The 17,891-nt window shown below is 49.8% G+C and overlaps 1 protein-coding gene across 6 annotated transcripts in view; it reads right to left on the reverse strand.

The window, feature by feature from the left end:
• Trim2 (tripartite motif containing 2) overlaps window positions 1-17,891 on the reverse strand; it is a 131,676-nt gene that overhangs the window by 79,724 nt on the left and 34,061 nt on the right. Inside the window, exon 1 of one of the 6 annotated variants that reach the window (XM_060378506.1) lies at window positions 13,416-13,615. The exons of 4 other annotated variants lie outside the window; for them this stretch is intronic. The gene's annotated coding sequence lies outside the window, so the exon portion shown is untranslated. Of the gene's footprint in view, window positions 1-12,744; window positions 13,250-13,415; window positions 13,616-17,891 lie in introns of those variants that run through there. One more of the 6 variants, XM_060378504.1, reaches the window with a different exon arrangement.

A 17,891-nucleotide genomic window follows, 5' to 3' on the forward strand; every position in this document is an offset into this window, starting at 1 on the left:
GAATCCACTGTTTTATTTTGGTGACAATATAAACATATATCTCACTGAAACAAAGACTGAGAGCCCTACACCCTCTGCTGTTTCATATTTAATCTTCTATTTTTATTTATGTATTCACAACAAGGTCTTGCTATGTGTCACAGGCTGGATTGGCTGTTCTGAGGCTCCTGCCTCAGCCTCCAGAGTGCTGGAATTATGGGATGTGCTACCACGCCTGGCACGAATTCCATCTCTAAAATAGAGCGCTGCAGCGCACGACCTGATTTACAGCCCACTTGTGGAAGGCGCAGCTTGAGGATTGCTGATGCCCTTCTGCCTCCCGCCCCTGTGTCTGGGTGCTCACAGCAGGTTTGCAGGGATGAGGGGAAGTGGAACTAGCATCATAGACACTAACATGAGGAGAAAGCTTGGTTTCTGTTTGGTTTTCAGTCTTCAGTATGATCCAATGTGCTGGAACTCGTCTGGCAAACCACACCTAGGACATGTCTGTGGAAGCTAGTCTTAAACACCGAGTCCTCTGTGGCCGCCCCGAGTCCTTGTGGGGATTAGACCTGCTGCCAGGTCCCCCTACCCCCACCCCATTGTACAGGAAGGGAGGCGGATGCATATATTTGGAGAAAATTTGGAAGTTATTTGCTCTAAAATTGCCATAGTGTTACACGGTGGAAGGATTTGGGAACGCAGCCCAAAGCAAACCAGTCCCACACCAGCGCTCTCTTTACCATAATTCCTGCAGACAGCATCTTCAGCAGATGTGCTAGCGCTGAGGCGGAAGCTGTGCAATACAACAGTAACGTCTTCTTCAGTAGGAAATGGCTCTGCTGACAGGACTTTGGGAATCAATCCCAAAATACGCCAGAAACCCTGAATGTAAGCATTCCACGGAAAGAGACGGTATGCTTCCTTTCACGGGCCACCCTGTCCCCCTCACGGGCCACCCTGTCCCCCTCACGGTGTCTCACAGTTAATGCTGGCTTGGCTGGATGGGCAGGCTCCCAGGAAGTTAGCGAAGCTCCATGCTGGCTGTGTCTGTGGTGCGCAAACGGGGGGAGACCTACCCGAAAGCCAAATCGTTCACTAGATGGAACAAGCATGGAGGAGAGAGGTGTGCCTGCCTCTGTGTTGCCAGTTCTTCCTGAGTGGACAGTTTTGCTCCATCTTTGGCCCATGGACCTCAGACTCCATAACTCACACAGACTCATGCTAACAGCTCTGCATGGAACTCCCAAGCCCTCAGTCTCAGTCTGAGGCCTTATTGGTCCCTCTTATTCTGACTTTTAGCTCCACTGGTTTTTCAGGTAAACTCCAGCTTCTGAGTAGAAGCCTCCTGCCCCTTTCCCCAGTCCTGCCATCCAGCAATCTCCATCTTTCCTTCTTTCTCTGACACTCACTTTCCCCACTGCCCTCACTGTTGCTACAAACCAAAGTCTTCTCCAGCCCTCAGGCCATTCTCTACTCCCGGAGTAAAAACTTCCTCTGAAGAGCTCCATGGCTCTCCCTGACTTCTGTAAACACCTCTCCCGCCAGTTCCTGGCAATCACCCAAATCCGGAAAGCTACTAAAATAGCAATCCCCAGGCTTAGCTTCCATATTCCCATTGTCAGAGAGCCACCCACTCTGGGAATTAAAGGGAGGCTGCTGAGCATCCAGATCCCAAATCCGGGTCCGAAGGGAGGACAGCTGGCCCAGGAGCCATCTCCAAATGCCTGTCACAGCCTCCACTCTAACACACGTGCTGCTGGGCATCACCCTTCTCTCCTCCCTCTGGCAGCACTAGACCCTGGTGGGGGTGATCGCTTCCTGAATCCTCCTCAGCCACAAACTGTGAAAATGGACACTGGCTTCCCAGTCCTGCAGATCAGAAGAAGCGGCAAAGTCAAGGTGCTCTAGGGCACACGTGCCACACCCCAAACACACGGCCACTGCTACTGCTTAAGACTTCTTCCCTTTGCTTCCCCTTGCTTTCTTCTAAGCCACCCCTCACCCCCCGGCAGAGCTTCCCTCCCTCTGGTGCATTCGCCACTCTGTGTTCAGCCTACCTTTGCCAGAACTTTCTGCTTTCAGAGCCTCACTCTTCTGCTCAGCACTGTAGAGGCCCCTGCCAGACTGAGCCCCACCTGCTGTGCTGACATCTCACAAGGTGACCTCCCAGGGTACAGCGCTCTCTGACTCACGCTGGGGTCACAGCCCCATAAACCCTCCTGAAGTTGGAAATGCTGTGATTAGGCAGTGCAGCAACCCCTCCCCATACCCAGCACGTTAGCCTAGCGTGACTAGGCCGTGACTAGCCGGTGCAGGAAGGCTGTGCAGGGCTGTTGCCCCTGCCTACTGTGGGGCAAAGTCACCGAGAGCCGAGTTTACTCAAGAACGTTGTATTTGAGACCCTAAAAGTCCAGGCAATGGGCAGTGCCATCCAGAGTGTTCGCTCCTTCCCGCTGCGCTCGTGAGCTGACGGGGTGGTCCGCGTTGCTGTGGCTTGAGAGCATGGCCCAGTGCCATGGCCCAAGATGGTCCAACGTCATAGTGTCACCTCAGATAACGTCCAAAACAAGAATTCAGAGCTGGAGAGGTGGCTGAGCAGTTAAGAGCACTGGCCCTCCTCTAGAAGATTCAGTTTCAATCCCAGCCCCTGCATGGTGGCTAACGGCCATTTATAACTCCAGGTCCAGGGGATCTGGCTCCATCTTCTGGTAACCTCCAGCATAGCACACACATGTGATACACAAATGCACATGCGAGCAAACACTCACACACATAAAATGAAAAAAGATTTCAAAGTTCAGTGTCCACTGGATATATAGTGTCATCATGTCATGGTAAAGCTGCAGCTTGTTAATCAAGCTGTCTGTGGCGAGGGAGACTGTGTGGGTCTTCGCAGAGACAACCAAGTTTGAGTGGGGGCATCAGGGCGGGCACTGCTCTGACTGGTGTTCTTATGACAGGGGGAAAGATGGGTACAGAGACATACAGAGAGAAGACAATGCAGTGATGGGGAGAAGCCAAGGAATGTGGAAGGCTACCGCAGCTAGATGAGAGGCGCGGAACAGTCCCTGTCATAGCTCTCAGCATTACCCATGCATTCTGCGTGCCTGACCATCAGGATCACACTGAAGGCCTCTCCGACCTTGTCTTCATTACTGGGACCTCTCCACACTGACACTGATGAGTCATCCTCAGGCATGCCTGTTTACTGATTCCAACCTTTGATGCTCCTAACAGCTTATTAACCTTCCTCCCCCACACTTCTCTTCTCCATCATTATTGGTCGCTCCTCAGGACCCCTTCTTAGATCTTTTTTCACTGTACGATATGCTTTCTGTGCTGGCAGGTCTTATACCAACTCAACACAAGCTAGAGTTATCTGAAAGAAGGGACCGTCTATTGAGAAAGCCTCCATAAGATTCGGCTGTAAGGCATTTTTTAAAATCAGTGATTGATGGGGGAGGGCCTAGCCTATTGTGGTGGTGCCACCCCTAAGCTGGTGATCCTGGGTTCTATGAGAAAGCAGCTGAGCTAGCCATAAAGAGCAAGCCAGTGAGCAGCACCCCTCCGTGGTCTCTGCATCAGCTCCTGTTTCTAGGATCTTGCCCTGTCTGAGTTCCTGTCCTGGCTTCCTTCAGTGATGAGCAGCCATGTGGAAGTGTAAGCCAAATAAACAAATAAACTCTTTCCTCCCCTGCTTGCTTTTTGGTCATGGTGTTCCATTACAGCGATAGAACCCCTAGCTGAGACACTTTCATGTAGAGTCTTCCACAGTTCTATTTTGATTATCACCACAGGTAGAACACAGGACTCTGGGCATGCTGAGCAAGTGCTCTTCCGTCCTGGCTCCTGGCACTATGTCATCACATATCATTCAATTAGGAGTCAGGTCTAGTGAGAAGGATGCCCTAGGTGGGAGTATTGGTGCTCCCTTTGTCACTCAATTCATGGAGCTTTCCTTCCAGCATGTTCCATCACAAAAGTGTCGTAGAGATAGGGATTTGCTTGTGTCTCGTTCTGTGCCTGAGGTGCTGGGGATGGAAGCCAGGGTCTGGCACACACAGGTAAGCAAGCACTCTTCCACGGAGCCCCGCCCCCACCCCTGAAAGGGATTTGTTAAAGGGACCTTCTTCCTCAACTCTGAGAGCAAATCACTGTTCTGATCTCAGTGAGCCCAGTTAGTTACCTGACACACTGAAGAAATTATGGGCTTGAGCTGAGGAAGCAGGTTCTTCTAGATTCATGCCACTGGGGCCAATAAATTTCATGACTAATAAAGAGTGGTAGAAAGAGTGAAGGAAATGGCCAAGCATGTCTTGGTGGGTCAACAGGATGACCTCCATAAATAAGAAAGAGACGGGAGGCTATCAGTTCAGTCTTCCTGGCAGCTTCAGTATCCAAGGCTCCAGGGAGAAATCATCCACAGCATCCAATAAACAGCTCTGGTGCACGCGCTCGCGAGCACACACACACACACACACACACACACACACACACACACACACTGTAATGTGTTATCCTAAGCCAAGAGTTCAATGTTTGCTTGTTTGTGGGTTGTGTTTCCTTCTTAATTTGAATTCTACTGATTTAAAGCTGAACGTTAACCACGGGTGCTAACCAGGCTGGGAAAGCAGAATGGAAATCCAGCAAAGTGTCTCAGCACAGTTTGTCCCCTGAGCACTGCAGATCAAGGGCGAGCCCTGGTCTCGCTGCCTGTTTCAAATAAGGCGGACTGTATCGGAACACAAAGACCATATGTTTGGTATTTACAGTCTCAAACCACCAAACTTTCTGAAAGCCTCCATCTGAGTTTAATTTGAAGTTAACTGTTTCTGTTTTGAAGGGAATACATGGACATTTTAGGGGGAGGGGATAGTGCGAGGCAGTGCTCACTTAGCTCAGAGAAGCAGGTGAAGCTGGCCTGGGCCTTCAATTTCTCCCTCCTCTACCTCTCGGCTGAACTGTTTTCTCCTGTATCACTTTTGATATTTGCTCTGAAATTGATACACTCTGGCCAAAGACTGTGGCAATTGTGAAGCTGTGGCTATAAGCTCTGGCTCCTGCAGCAGTCAGTGTTTGTAAAGTCACAGGCTAAGCCCTGGTGGTCTCGGGGTACAAGCGGAAGGTCTGGGGTCTTTTGTACCTTCCTGGACCTCCTGACCAGCATCAAGAGGTTCCAGCAGGGTGTCTGATTAAGGAAGTTTGGAGCTTGGCAGGTTCTTCATAGAAGAGTTAATGTCACTGCAGCGAATCCAAGAGGCTTGAGAAAGAGCAAGAGGCTTAGAAGACATCTAGGAAAATGATTTACTTAGTTCTTTCTTGACTGAGGTTTAGCATGGAGCATCCTGTCTTGGCCTCAAGCATGCCAAGAATATTTTGTTCTGCATTACAAATGCAAACCAGCTCCTAGGCAGATGGAATTCTCAATTTTATAACCCCATAAATCTGTCTTCCTCCATGACAGAAACAGAAAATGCTCTAACTATTGAAAGCAAATTCTTAAAAAATGTTCCTATTCTGGTTATTTAAAGGTTCTTTAGGAAGTAACCTGAACTAGGGGTGGGGGTGGGGCTGGGGTGCAGCTCAGTAGTAGAGCTCACAGTAGCATGGCAAGTTTCTGGGTTCAATGCCAGTAGAGAGAAAGAGAGAAGGAAGGTAGGAAGGAAGGGAGGAAGAGAAGGAGAGAGGGAGGGAGGAATGAAGGAGGGAGGGAGGGAGTAGGCAATATGAATATGTATGAATTTGATCTGGAATCAGTGTTTATTAAAAATTCACCAGAATACTTTATGTAACTTACAAGCAAAATATTTCTAAAGGAAATCCCTGAAAAAATGAGTATTTTATTATCTGATGAGACTACTACAAGTGAGGCAGGACTGGGGTTGTAGCTGGGGTTTTGGGTTTTTGTTTTGTTGGGTTTTTTTTTTTTTTTATTTGTTTGTTTTTTGTTTTTGATGCACAGATGAGCCCAGGACCGGACACAGGTTAAGCTTCTGTTATACCACTGAGCCATACCTGTGGCCCCATTAGGTTTTTCTGCTGTTTTGGTAGCTAGTTTGGGCAGAGTGGGTTTTAGCCTTCAGGCATGGATTAGTTTGTACTTCAGGTTTCTGGATAGAGAACTGCACAGGGCAGAGGGGGGAGATGAAGAAACTCTGAAGGTAGTTGCTGCTTTATAGCAGAGAATAAGGAAAAATGGAAAAGGACTGACCGGCCTCCATTCATCCCTCCCTTGGGCAAATGGCTCCCTGCCACTTCAGCGCACCCAGAGTGGGTGGCAGCCGCATGCCTGGAATGAAAGAGTCCATTTGTGAGCTCGGCCCATTGTGCTGTAGCCTGTGAGCTACACAGATGGTAACGTATTGTCCTCGTGAGGGGGAAACAGCTTTGCAAGGGAGAATTTCAATTTGGTTTTGATCACTGGGTCCATTATTGGCAAAGAGTTAGATGATAAAGACATCCAGCATATTTTTGCCATTTGTGCTGCCCCGGCAGTCATAATGCTGACAGTCCCATAACCTTCTACAGAGCTTCGTAAACCAAGTATGAATTCCTAGCCTGCTTAGTCTTTCTCACTGGTGCTTACTTGGCCCTGTACTTAAAACTGTCCTCAAGCTACTCAGCACTGCTCATCTCAACCATGACAAGTGCAGTGGCTGGTGACCTCTGGCCTAGAGAGCCAGGAGGTACTAACTAGAGCCAGGATGTGAGTGAGCAAATGGGGAGGTAAGGATGACTCAAACTTAGAAGGAAGGAGCAGAGGGAAGGTCATCAGATGGAGCGTCTCCAATTCACATAGGTGTTTGTGGGTAGCAAGCAGTCAGTCCCGAAGCCTTCAGGCCCCGCTGATTAACCCTTTAGTCTACTCTTTGCAGGACCGTTGCTTGGCCATGAAAAGTATTGGTGCAAGCAGGACTCAAAGTATGCATTTACATTGCAAACAGGGTTTGATTCTACCTCATCTTTCTTTGACTAACATGGTTGCTATTTTGCCTTCCTGAAGCAGGATCCAGGGCTCTGGGTGGAGGGAGGTATCCTGGACACAGGCTGCATGCCAAAGACGAGTCAGTGGCTCAGATCTAGAAGAAAACTATTCACATGAAAATACTAAAGAGATCCTTCCGTGACTAGTGAGGCCGTGATGCAGCCAAGGCAAGCTGCACTGCCAGGTTCACACTGCAAGAATGAGGGGGGTCAGGCCTGACCCCAAGCTGTCCTTCTTTTGAGTGTCCTGAAAATTCTTGCTGCCCTCTCTCCTCACCCAGGCTCCTAGTTCCCAGCAGAATCATAAACCCAGGCAGACTGTCTGGCTGAAAACAGAGACTTCCACTCTCTATTGTCCTCCAGTGGCCAGAGACATGCGGAGAGGCTAACAAGATGCAAATCCTGTTCAGTGTGGCTGAGCCCTTTCCCTTTCATCCCTCAGCAAAGGCCCAGAAAACTTCTTCACTGTGCCAGCTTCATATTATGGCTTCAGACCATTGCAGAATGTGCAACGCTAATTTAAATAAATTGCATGTAGTCAAAGGAGACGGCTCTGTCTTTGTTTAGTCTGAGAGGCTATTTTCGTGATTACAGGGGCCTGATATCATCTTCTCAATTACTGCAAAGCTCAGGAGTACCTCCCACCTACTCTCCGGCAACACTCCTATTAAGGGTCATTTTGCAACTACCCACCCCACGCAAAGCGACTACAAAACTGACTGGGACCTGAGCAAGCCCTGGGAGCAAGGCCGAACCTACCAAGAGTCTTGAGCGTAAGCAACACATGCCAGAGCACTTTAATTATGTTTAAAGATTCAAGATGATGCTTTTTACCACCAAAGGAAGCATAACCCAGTGCCAGGGGCCTCTAGATTCTCCCAGACAGGATTTATACATGAACCTCTAAAAAGGCCTCCAAGTTCCAAAAAGAAGACAGGCTGGCTTCAAAAGTCTAGTACTTCTGCCTCAGCCACCAAGAGCTAACTGCTGTGCTGGGTGGGGCGACAGGTGCTGTGGTAGCTTTTTCCTCCTATAAACCTCCGGTTTAGAGGGATGTTTGTTAAGACATAGGATACTCTAAAGAAAAGCCAAACATTTCAACCTGCAGGGTAACTCTCTCAGACCAGCCAAGGCACCTGACCAGCTGACCTGCCTAGAAGGCTCTCAGACAAGCTGAGCTGTTCCAGAGAGACTCAGATCAGAGCCGCCTGGAAGAAACGGAGGCCAGCCAAGCTGCCTGAAATGAGGAAGGACTAGCTGAGCCACCTGGAAGAAGCAGCAACCTGCCTAGCAACCAAAGGATGCTTAGACCACCTAGGCCTCACAGAGACCCTCTCCCGCATGCTGACAGGCCTGTAACCTGTGTCACGTGTATGCTGCAGGTTTCTAGCTTTGGTGAGCTGGGGTTTGGGGAGGCAGTGTGTTTGAGTCATCTCTGCTCCTGTAAGTAACCCCAATAAAACTCATTAGTTCACCAAATTGGACTCTGGTGGTATCCTTACATTGATTGGTAGTTGATTCCCTGTCTGGGCTGAGGAGACATGTGTTCATGTCTCCATAGGAATGGTGACAATGTGTTCATGTCTCCATAGGAATGGTGACACATGACAGACACAGAGGAGCACCACCATTTCCAACTGGAGGGAAAGCTTTGGAGGAAATTCCTAAATAGATGGAAGAAGGAAGCTCCCTGGTAGCTACTCAAAAGACATCACTGATGCTTGAAGAACGCTTTCCAGGCTTAGATTCTCCTCGGTACACTGCTGGGCCTGTGTACTCACTCATGGCTGCACTTCCAGGTCACAGAGCAGCTCATGGCTGCACTTCCAGGTCACAGAGCAGGGCCCTGAAATGTGACATTTTCTCCATAAATCTGTTTGGCTTCACAGACTGGACAGGGGCTTCAAAGGCCCCTTTCCTTCCTTCTGCCAGCCAGGGCAGAATCATCCAAAGGAACACTTGTACAGTTCACTGTTAGCATGTGTGAAGCCAAAACCCACAAACAAAACAAAACTTCGCTCTAACTTTTCCACCACTTTTTGGTCTCACATTGGATTGTTCTACAGAAGCCTGATCTGAAACTTACCATTTTTTTGATATAAAATCACCATTCCTGAAACAAACAAACAAACACAGAGAATTCTACAATGTTGGTCCAGGTCCAAAAGGGAGAGACCCAAAGGTAAGAATGATTTTATGCCTCTCTTGATACATTAGTTTAAACTGATGGATACATTTAAAGGGAGGAAAGGGGCATCCCTAAGACAGCAGACATTCTGAAGCCTGAAAGACATTTACACACCGAAGCAGTAATTTAAAAAAGCTAATTACTTCCCAGTGGTCCTGCTCCAACTCTCTAGCATCCTCTTCAAACTGCTTCTAAAGCTGGGTCCGGAAGCTGGGTCTCGGTGGATTCGTTTATTCATTTGCTACAGCTAAGCACAGCTAAGCAGAAGGAAGGTCTCACCAGCAGTGGCCATCTGCACATTTCTAAGTCCACCATAGATTGATGGCAATACAGACAGATGCGCTGATTTTGGCTGAGTCGGGGAAGAAAGAAAGGCATTTCTCTTCTCATGTGGAGCTAAGGATGAAGCCCTGCTTCAAGTATGCCAGGAAGCAAACTCTGCCCTTCTCATCCACAGACCCAAAGACATCTGAAGCTCCCAGGGCCAGCCATACTGTGTACGTAAATTTTATGTAGACACGCAGTGTTTTAGGCAAAATGGAAATAGTGGAAATTCTACAGAGGGAATATTTCTGTTCTATCATTAAGTTGAGAGCCAACAGCAGGATGTACAAAAAAAATCCTAGCTTAATATAGGAAGCAACCATTGTGAGGAAAATTTAATATGTGCCAACATATACGCTGATTCTGAGGTTTGACTTCTATCAAACCCCACAAACGGCATAAAAACACTGGCTTGGTTCAGCAATTTGTCCCCCTTAATTTTCTGTTATCTCAAAAGTTGCAGTTGTCAGTTCTTTTCACTCTAAAATCAAAGACTGTCCACATGATGGGACTTAAATATCTCTTTTTTCCAGAAAAAAAACAAAACAAAAAACCACATCAAACTCATTTTTTTAAAGTGGGATTTTTAAAAAGACTTGCTAACTAGCCACTCAATCTTAATGTCTAGTATGTAGTAATATAAGAAATAGCAATGCTTTGGCATCTAAAGGGGTTGGTTCAAGGCCATCTTCACCCCGGGGAAAATGAACTCTGCAGATGAGTAAGTTTCGTCTATAAAACCACATACTATTTGCCTGTCCTCAGCTCTCTTCAAGTCATCTCCGATTGCTTGCAGTGCCTATGCAGTTTTGAATTACAGTCCTGCTATGTTGTTTAGGGAACAGTGACCAAACAAAACACGGGGGGGGGAGGTGCTTGTTCAGTGGGGTCATGCTACTATGACAGGCCTCACTGAGTAATGAATATCAGCAAGGAGGCAACATCTGTAGGTGAGATTCTTAGCTATGGGAGCCTCGGATGCAGACATCCAACTTTAATATTGATAAAGGTCTGATAAGGCCTCAATCTGACTCAGGTGCTTCTGATAACTCTCACAGGCAGGCCACTCAAGCAGACTCTCCGGAGTGATTTTTCTCCAGAATGTCATCATTGTCCCAGCCTTCACCATTAGAAGCTGCATAAAAAGGCATTTCTTAGGAACCTGCCAGAATAAACTTTCAGTGTGTAAGATAATCAAGCTAACTTATTTATTGTTTATGATAGATATGGGATAAACTAAGCAACCTTATTTTAAGCACTGGTGAGGAAAAGAGACTATTCTGATATCTTCCTTTCAGGATCCCGAAATTTCATCTTCAAAGCTTCCTTAGAAGTTGCGAATATTACGCAGTTGTGTTATCTCCCTTGAATGAGCCAAATTTTCACGGTAAAGAATTTGAAGAGTAGTAAGTTACTGACACACCCACAGACACACACTCTTGACCTGCTTGGCAGCAGTCAGCGATTCCCGAAGAGTCAACGGACAGAATTCAGTCCAAGGACAGATCAGAGAAAAGGTCAGAGCAAGAGACATTCATGATCATATTTTCTAACCCATTTATATTTAGTGTCCTATGAGAGATTCCTTCTACTTGGATTTCAGTACAAAATAAAAACTACAATCTTACCAAATAATAATCCATATAAGCCAACAGTAACATCATGATCCAAGAATAATTCGCAATATGGATGCCACAGTTATTTTTGACAGATACTATACTGTTTATTTTAGAGAGAGTTTTCTAGAAAACTAAAGGCAGGGTTTGGGTAAATGTTCTCAAAAATATACTGATAAGGACCATTTTCACCTAAACAAACATTGATAACAAAAAGATGATGGCATTGTACGTGACAAAATCCAAAATGAGGTGGTGGCAATTGAGTGAAACAGAATTCTACAAATGAGGGAGGGAAGAGATAGGAGGCTGCTAGGAAAAGAAAATGCTGAAATGAAGCCGGTGAGCTATGGAGTGACCCTTCTGTGTAGAAGGCCCTGCCCATCTCATCAAAACTCCACATTTACCCAAGGCAGAAGAAAGCGGAGTGTGTCCTTCATAACTGAGCTTTAATCATTATATGAACATACGTTTTAACAGGATGGGAATGTAAAGTGTGTCATAAAAAGGCTATAAAATGCTCTATGTCTTTGGTCAAGGCTGTGGTGGGCCAGGCACTCTGAATCAGCCCCTCCCTTTTGTTTCTTGGAGTTGAAGGACAGGTGCTAGCTCTGCCAAGGGTGGAATCAAGTGGAAATCTGAGACTAGAGGTCATGTGCGATCCAGCACAGGGACTCCCGCCCCCGGAAAGGAATCTGGAAATACTAGTTATGATGTGCTGAGCTGATGACTGTATTTTAAGAATACAGATGTGAAGGTTAAGCTTCATCTTAGAAGGAAACCTGGGCTCTGTGTGTGTGTGTGTGTGTGTGTGCGCGCGCGCACACACACACACACAGGGGTGCATAGATGTGCATGCTGTCAGAAGAAGAGCCTCTCATGTCCATCCTAGTGTCTAGTCTAATCTTTAGACTCCCCAAACTCCAAATGCTCTGAAGCAGACTATTTACAAAAAGCATTTGCCAGCTGGAGCAGCTCCTTAGTTCAGCCAGGCGTTTGATCCTTAGAGCCTCATAATAAACAAACACACCCAAAAAATGAAAAAACAAAACAAAAAAGTGCGTTTGAAGCTAACGCTGTCTGTGCCCTCGCCAGAGTAAAGGGGCGCAGAAAACAAGCCAGTCGCTCCCGGGAACTGATCGGATTGCAGGTAGGAAAAGATCTGGGGTTCGTGGAATGCTTTGCATCTGACAGGCATTTCTTAGGGGTTCCTCCCCGCCTCCGGCGCTGTACCTCCTGACAGCAGCATGCAGTTTCCAACGTACAACAATCAAAAAGCCTCAAGAGGAAGCATCTCCCTCCTTCAGTAAACCAGAAGGGTAGCGCGAGCTTGCTCAGAGGGTTAGCTTGGAAACTAACCGGAAGGGGATGGAGCTGAGCAGACCCTTCGAAGAGAAAGAACATCTTTTGAAAGGAAAAGATATAGGGAATTAATTAATTAACTTATTAATTAATTAAAGGGGAGGAAGCCAGCCATTTCCCAGCTTTAAGATTACAGAATAGCTTTCTTGTCCAGGACCAAAGGACTTCGCAAGCGCTTCTGGCAGGTCAGGGACGGCAGGGGGTCCGCGGCGAGCAGTGCAGAGCCCGCCAAGCTGCCCAAGCCGGGGTGCCCACGCCCCGCACGCCGCCAGCCTCGGGGACACTCACCCTGGCGGCGGCTGCTCGCACCGGACCTCAGGCGGCCGCGGACCCCGGTGTCCGCGCTCACGTCCCCCGCGGAATCAAGGTCACGCGGCTGGCTCGCAGGGCGCCGTGTGCGTGATGGCCGAGGGCGCGGACGCGAGGAACGGGGCTGGCCTCCGGGGCCGCGCCCGGGCCCTGCCTCCGCGGGGTCGGTGCCAGCCGGCCGCGCTCCGGGTCAGGGCCATGCCGCGCTCGGTCCCGGGGCAGCGCGGCATCTGCTCTCCATAAGCCTCGCGCGGAGGCCGGTCCCGGTCGGTGCCCGCGCCGCCGCCGCCGCGCGCACGAAGGGCCGCGCACGAGCACGCCGGTCGGTGCCCCGCGCCGCCGCCGCTCCGGTGACTGAGGCCCGGCGGGATGCGCCAATCCGCGGCCGCGGGGTTTCAGGTCGGCTGCGGAAGCCCCATCCTCCGCCACCACCTCCCCCAGCGCCCGCCCCGCCGAGCGCGCTCCGTCCCCGCGGGGGAAGTGACTTCAGCCGGAGCACCCCCGCCGGCCGGGGCGGGGCGGCGCAGCTCGGCCTCCGCTGCAGCTCCACTGCAGGGGTCGGCTGTGATACAGCCAGCGCTGGAACCGGGGACGGGAGGGGGGCTTTCCGCGCTCCAAACAGCTGCTCCCCCACCCCGTCCCTTCCTCACCTCGGAAGTCGCACTACTCTCCAGGGCTCTACAGTCTCGTGTGGGTTGTGCCAGGAAGACCGACCCTGTAAGATTACCGTCAAAGAAACGCAGGGCGGCGCTGGGGAGGGCACAGACGGGGATTTTCGATCTCTCTGGAATGCAAAGGCCCCCCCTTCCCACTCCCTCCCCCGCCGCTCAGACGGGCGTTCGGATTTTGGAGCTGATCCTGAATGTGGCTATAGGGGCAGAGCAGAAGCAGCGAGGACCGATGCCCTGTGGTGGATGGCAAGGAAGTTAGGTCACGGTGGGCTGGGACCTTGACGTTTGGCTGCAGGCTCTGACAGATTGCAAGCTGGCGAGTGATGTCATAAGATTTCCACTGCAGAAAGATAGTTCTGCAAGACGGGTCCAACCTAGGAAGGGAGTGGAGGTGAGCTTGAAATGGAGGGAGAGGAACGAGGCTTTGAGGGCCAGCACAGGGAGGGACGCACAATTCGGAGGTCAGAGACTGCCCGGGAGGTCTGTGCCTCGGTACCGGGGTAAGCAGGAGAAAACGAAAGAGGGCCCAGGGAAGCCTGGAGCGGGGTTCACAGAAAGGGATCACAGGCCTCAAACGCGGTTACTAAACGCAAACCAACCACAGATTTCTAAGGCGTTTGGGACCTTCCGGCTAAGCAAGACAGATGAGGCGGTGTGGGGATAGAAGTGGAGGGTGAACGCAGAGCAGGGAGAAATGCCTCACAGGGGTTTGTTGCAGCCACTGAAACAATGTGCCTGGAACTGATGGGGCTTAAACAACAGAGAAGCGCTGCCTCTCGGATCCAAGCCTGGCCGCCTGTGGCCAGCATGAACAGAGGACTTGCTTCTGGAAGGGTCAGGAGGGGCTTGCTGTGGCCCCTTGCCAGTTCCTAGGGCGCCTTGGCTTGCGCTGTGGTGGCCTTGATGTTCCCCTGGCTTTCCTCGTGGGTCTGTGTGGTGGGATATCCCCCCAGACCCCATTTTGTAAGACGCCGATCATATCTGGTTAGGGGCCACCTCACTCCAGAATTACTGCACTTAACTGACCACATCTGTCCTCCAGTGTCAGTCAGCTTTCTGTCATGATGCCTAAAATCATCAACTTCCACCAAGGGGAGGTTTATTCTGGCTGTTTCACAGATGTCAGTTCATGGAAGCCGGAGTGAGCGTGAGGGTGGGCACGCGGTGAAGGAGGCCCATTTGCCTGCAGTGGGAACCAGGAAAGAGATGTGTCCGCTGCCAGGGCAGGCTCCAAGTGACTAAGTCCACCAGGCCAGCTTCCTGCTCTTGCCAGTGGCACCACAGGCTGGGGTAGGGCTGGCAGGCAAGCCTGCAGCACATGGACCTCTTAAGACGTCCACAATCTGACCACAGCACTGTATTTCTATCTTGGACCTGGAAAGCACTTCCTTTCCAGAAAATAAATGGCACATTCTGAGGTATGGGGGCAAGGGTCAAGGCTTCAACAGGAATTTAGGAAACCAATTTAACTCATAAGATTCACTTGTTGTGAGCAGAGCTATGTAGAGGAGAAGATCCACTGTGGAGCAGGAGGAAAACTGGGTGAAAGCAGAGAGAAAGAGGATCAGAAAATACAAGAAGATTGTATTAAGTTTCAGTCTCTCTCTTTGTCTCCCCCCCCAACACGCACATACTTGTCTGATCATACCTTCTATCTGACACCACCTGGGAACTTTTATTATTTTTTTCCTAAAGTGTTTCTGCTCTCCCTATGTGAATCCATCGTGCATCATGTGTTAGCTGGGCACAGGCTCAAAGTGCCTGTGGCTGCCTGAACACAACCACAAGAATGAGTATACTTCTACCCCGTCCTGATGCCACGCCCCGAGGTCAACACCCACCCTTTCTTCCTAGGCTCCTTCCTCCCTGTGCCTCCCTCCGTGTCAGTGCCAATGGCCCAGGGCCCTCGCTGTGAGGTCGATGCCATGTGTGATTTTGGCATCTTCAGTGCTGTGCACAAAGCTCTGAGACAACCTAGAGCAAACACATGGGGATGGAATTTAGTCCTGGGCTCTGCTACTTTAAGACTTCACATTTTACCTCACGCTGCCCAGTTCTTCACTCTCACCCCGCACACCGAATCAATGCTTGTGTAGTCTTTGCTCTTCAGCCACCTTTGGAGGGTAGTGACTTAAATGGGCCTTCTTCCGGGGGCATCTTTGGTATTCAGTTTATGACCAGAAGGGTGGCATTCTTTTAGGAATCAGTAAGGGCATCTGTGAAGCGGTGAGGGGAATGTCCTGCAGACCCTGAGCAAACTAGAATTACAAGGGTGTGACACATTCAAGGTGAGACCGTTTCCTGTGAGAGCTCTCTGGTGGGTCAGCTTCCTGACACTACTGCTCAGCGATTGGGCCTGCTTCATAGGGTCTTTAATTCCATCTACTTACTTCTGCCCAGTAGCTAAAATGTCAGATGAACTGAAAGACTTGTGCAGGAGACAGCAGGAAAGAGCCCTTCCTTCTTCCTCAGATGTGGCCAGCGTTGGCTGAGCACATGGGTTGCGCACAACACCTTGGCACAGAAGGAGACAACTTTCCTCTGAGATGACTAACAGGGGCAAAGGTCAAAGTACACAGTTAACTCTAAGCCTTTCCATAAAAGAGGCGCTGTTCTGAGACTCAAGGGGAGCATGTGTACAAGCATTGAGTGTGAGTGTGTGAGTGTGAGTGTGTGTATATGTGTGACTTGATGGAGGAAGAGTGGGAGAGTTCTGGTGCTCAAAGAAGCCATTTATGGAAGACCGGAGGAAGAGCCAGGTAGTGTAAGCATTAGTGACGTCGGATGTTGCTCTGGCTGTCAAGGGGGTCTGTGTCTTTCTAGGCCCTGACTTCTTTCGGGGGTCACTGCTCGCCTTTCATCTACCTCCTTCGGCCTTAGCTCTTGCACCTTTCCTGTGATGTTGGTTCCTGTTGTTGACTTTCACTCTTTGCCACTTTGTGGGTTCTTCCCTTCCCACCTTTAGCCCCTGGCTTCATCCCTCTCACTAGACCGGAGAGAAGGATGGAGGGGAGAGTGAGATCTTGGAATCTAATTTCGTTCTTCTCATTTCTTCTTTGAACGTCACCGCCCACAAACCAAGCTCCCTGCGTGACCAACCCCACCTGCCGGGGGGCCCAGCATTTATAACCTGCTGAGAAGTCCCTAGAATCCCAACCATCACTGATTGCAGACACTACCCGCAGCTGGCAAACCACGCCTCCGCCAGAGCACGAGGCCAATCATCCTCAGCTGCTGCAGACAGGCAAAGCAGCCCCCACCCCCACCAGGGATTAAAATGAAAACATGTAACATTTTTGTGTTTTTAAAAGACACCAAAATTCCAGAATTTTCACTACAGGTTCCTTGTGAGTCTGCTGTGGCCTTTCTTCTCTTTCCCTTGCCTAAATCTTATCCTTCATCCCAAATCCCGATTATAAAGTTCATTTGGCTCTGGATGACAACAGCCTCCTGGAAAGTCACACATGCGGCGTATCTTGCAAGCGCTCTTCCACCCTAGTTATGTATACACACAGCTCATTGCCCTCGTGACTTTATGCCCTCCTCCTGAGGCCTGTTCCTGTCTGTATGTGTGCACACTCGGGTGTTTGCACACGTATGTTCTTGTGTGACCGGAAACCATGTCAACCTCAGTCATGCTTGCATTAGGCTGGAGAACCATGCACTAAAATTTCCAAAACTAGGAGCCAAAATAAGCCTCTCCCGTAAGTGTCTATTTCATGCAGGCATTTCTGAGTGAAGGAAAGCTGACCCAGCAGTTTGCAGGAGCTCTGCCTAAGCAGAGTTGGCGGCTCCACCCGCAGCCGCACTGCCTGGCCCTGTCTCCCAAACACCAGGCCTCCAGTCAGTGGCTGAGAAAGGACATTCCCTGGACCGAGAAAGCAAGAACAAAACCCAAGCTCCCCTTCAGTCAACAGAAGACACAATAGATGCCAGCCTGGGCCTGGCTACCACAGTCACTATGTGAGGGTTAGGGTTAGGTGAGGGGGCCGGAGAGGTCCATGGGCAGCTCAGAGCAAACAGGGCTTAAGAGACAGTGGGGAAGCAGCCCCCCAAGAAACATACCCCATGCAGCAGCAACAAGAAAGAAGCTTTACTCTCCTGTTCCCACTCTGCTTGCCATGCCCCTCCTTCCTCCACTCTCTGTGGGTCTCTTCCATACATGGAAAGGGAGGGGACGAGGGAGATAAATTTACGTTCATAGAAGGGGAAAGATGTGCAGTGAGCACTTTCAAAGAAAGAACCAGTGTCTCCCTGTGTCACCTTCTATCCCTGACACACTAGGCGGGGCTAGGGACCCTGCTGGACATGGTTGTTACAGACACAGGCTTACAAGCAGCCTTGTAGACTGTTGGCCACTGAGATGTCTCTCTGACCCCAATTCCTAGGAAGCCAGGGTTGCTGGCCACCACGCCTGCTGCCTCTCCCATGCTGCTGACCACAGCTCCTCTCCCA

This window comes from Meriones unguiculatus, chromosome 2, assembly GCF_030254825.1.
Source record: "Meriones unguiculatus strain TT.TT164.6M chromosome 2, Bangor_MerUng_6.1, whole genome shotgun sequence".
NCBI classification, from domain to species: Eukaryota; Metazoa; Chordata; class Mammalia; order Rodentia; family Muridae; genus Meriones; species Meriones unguiculatus.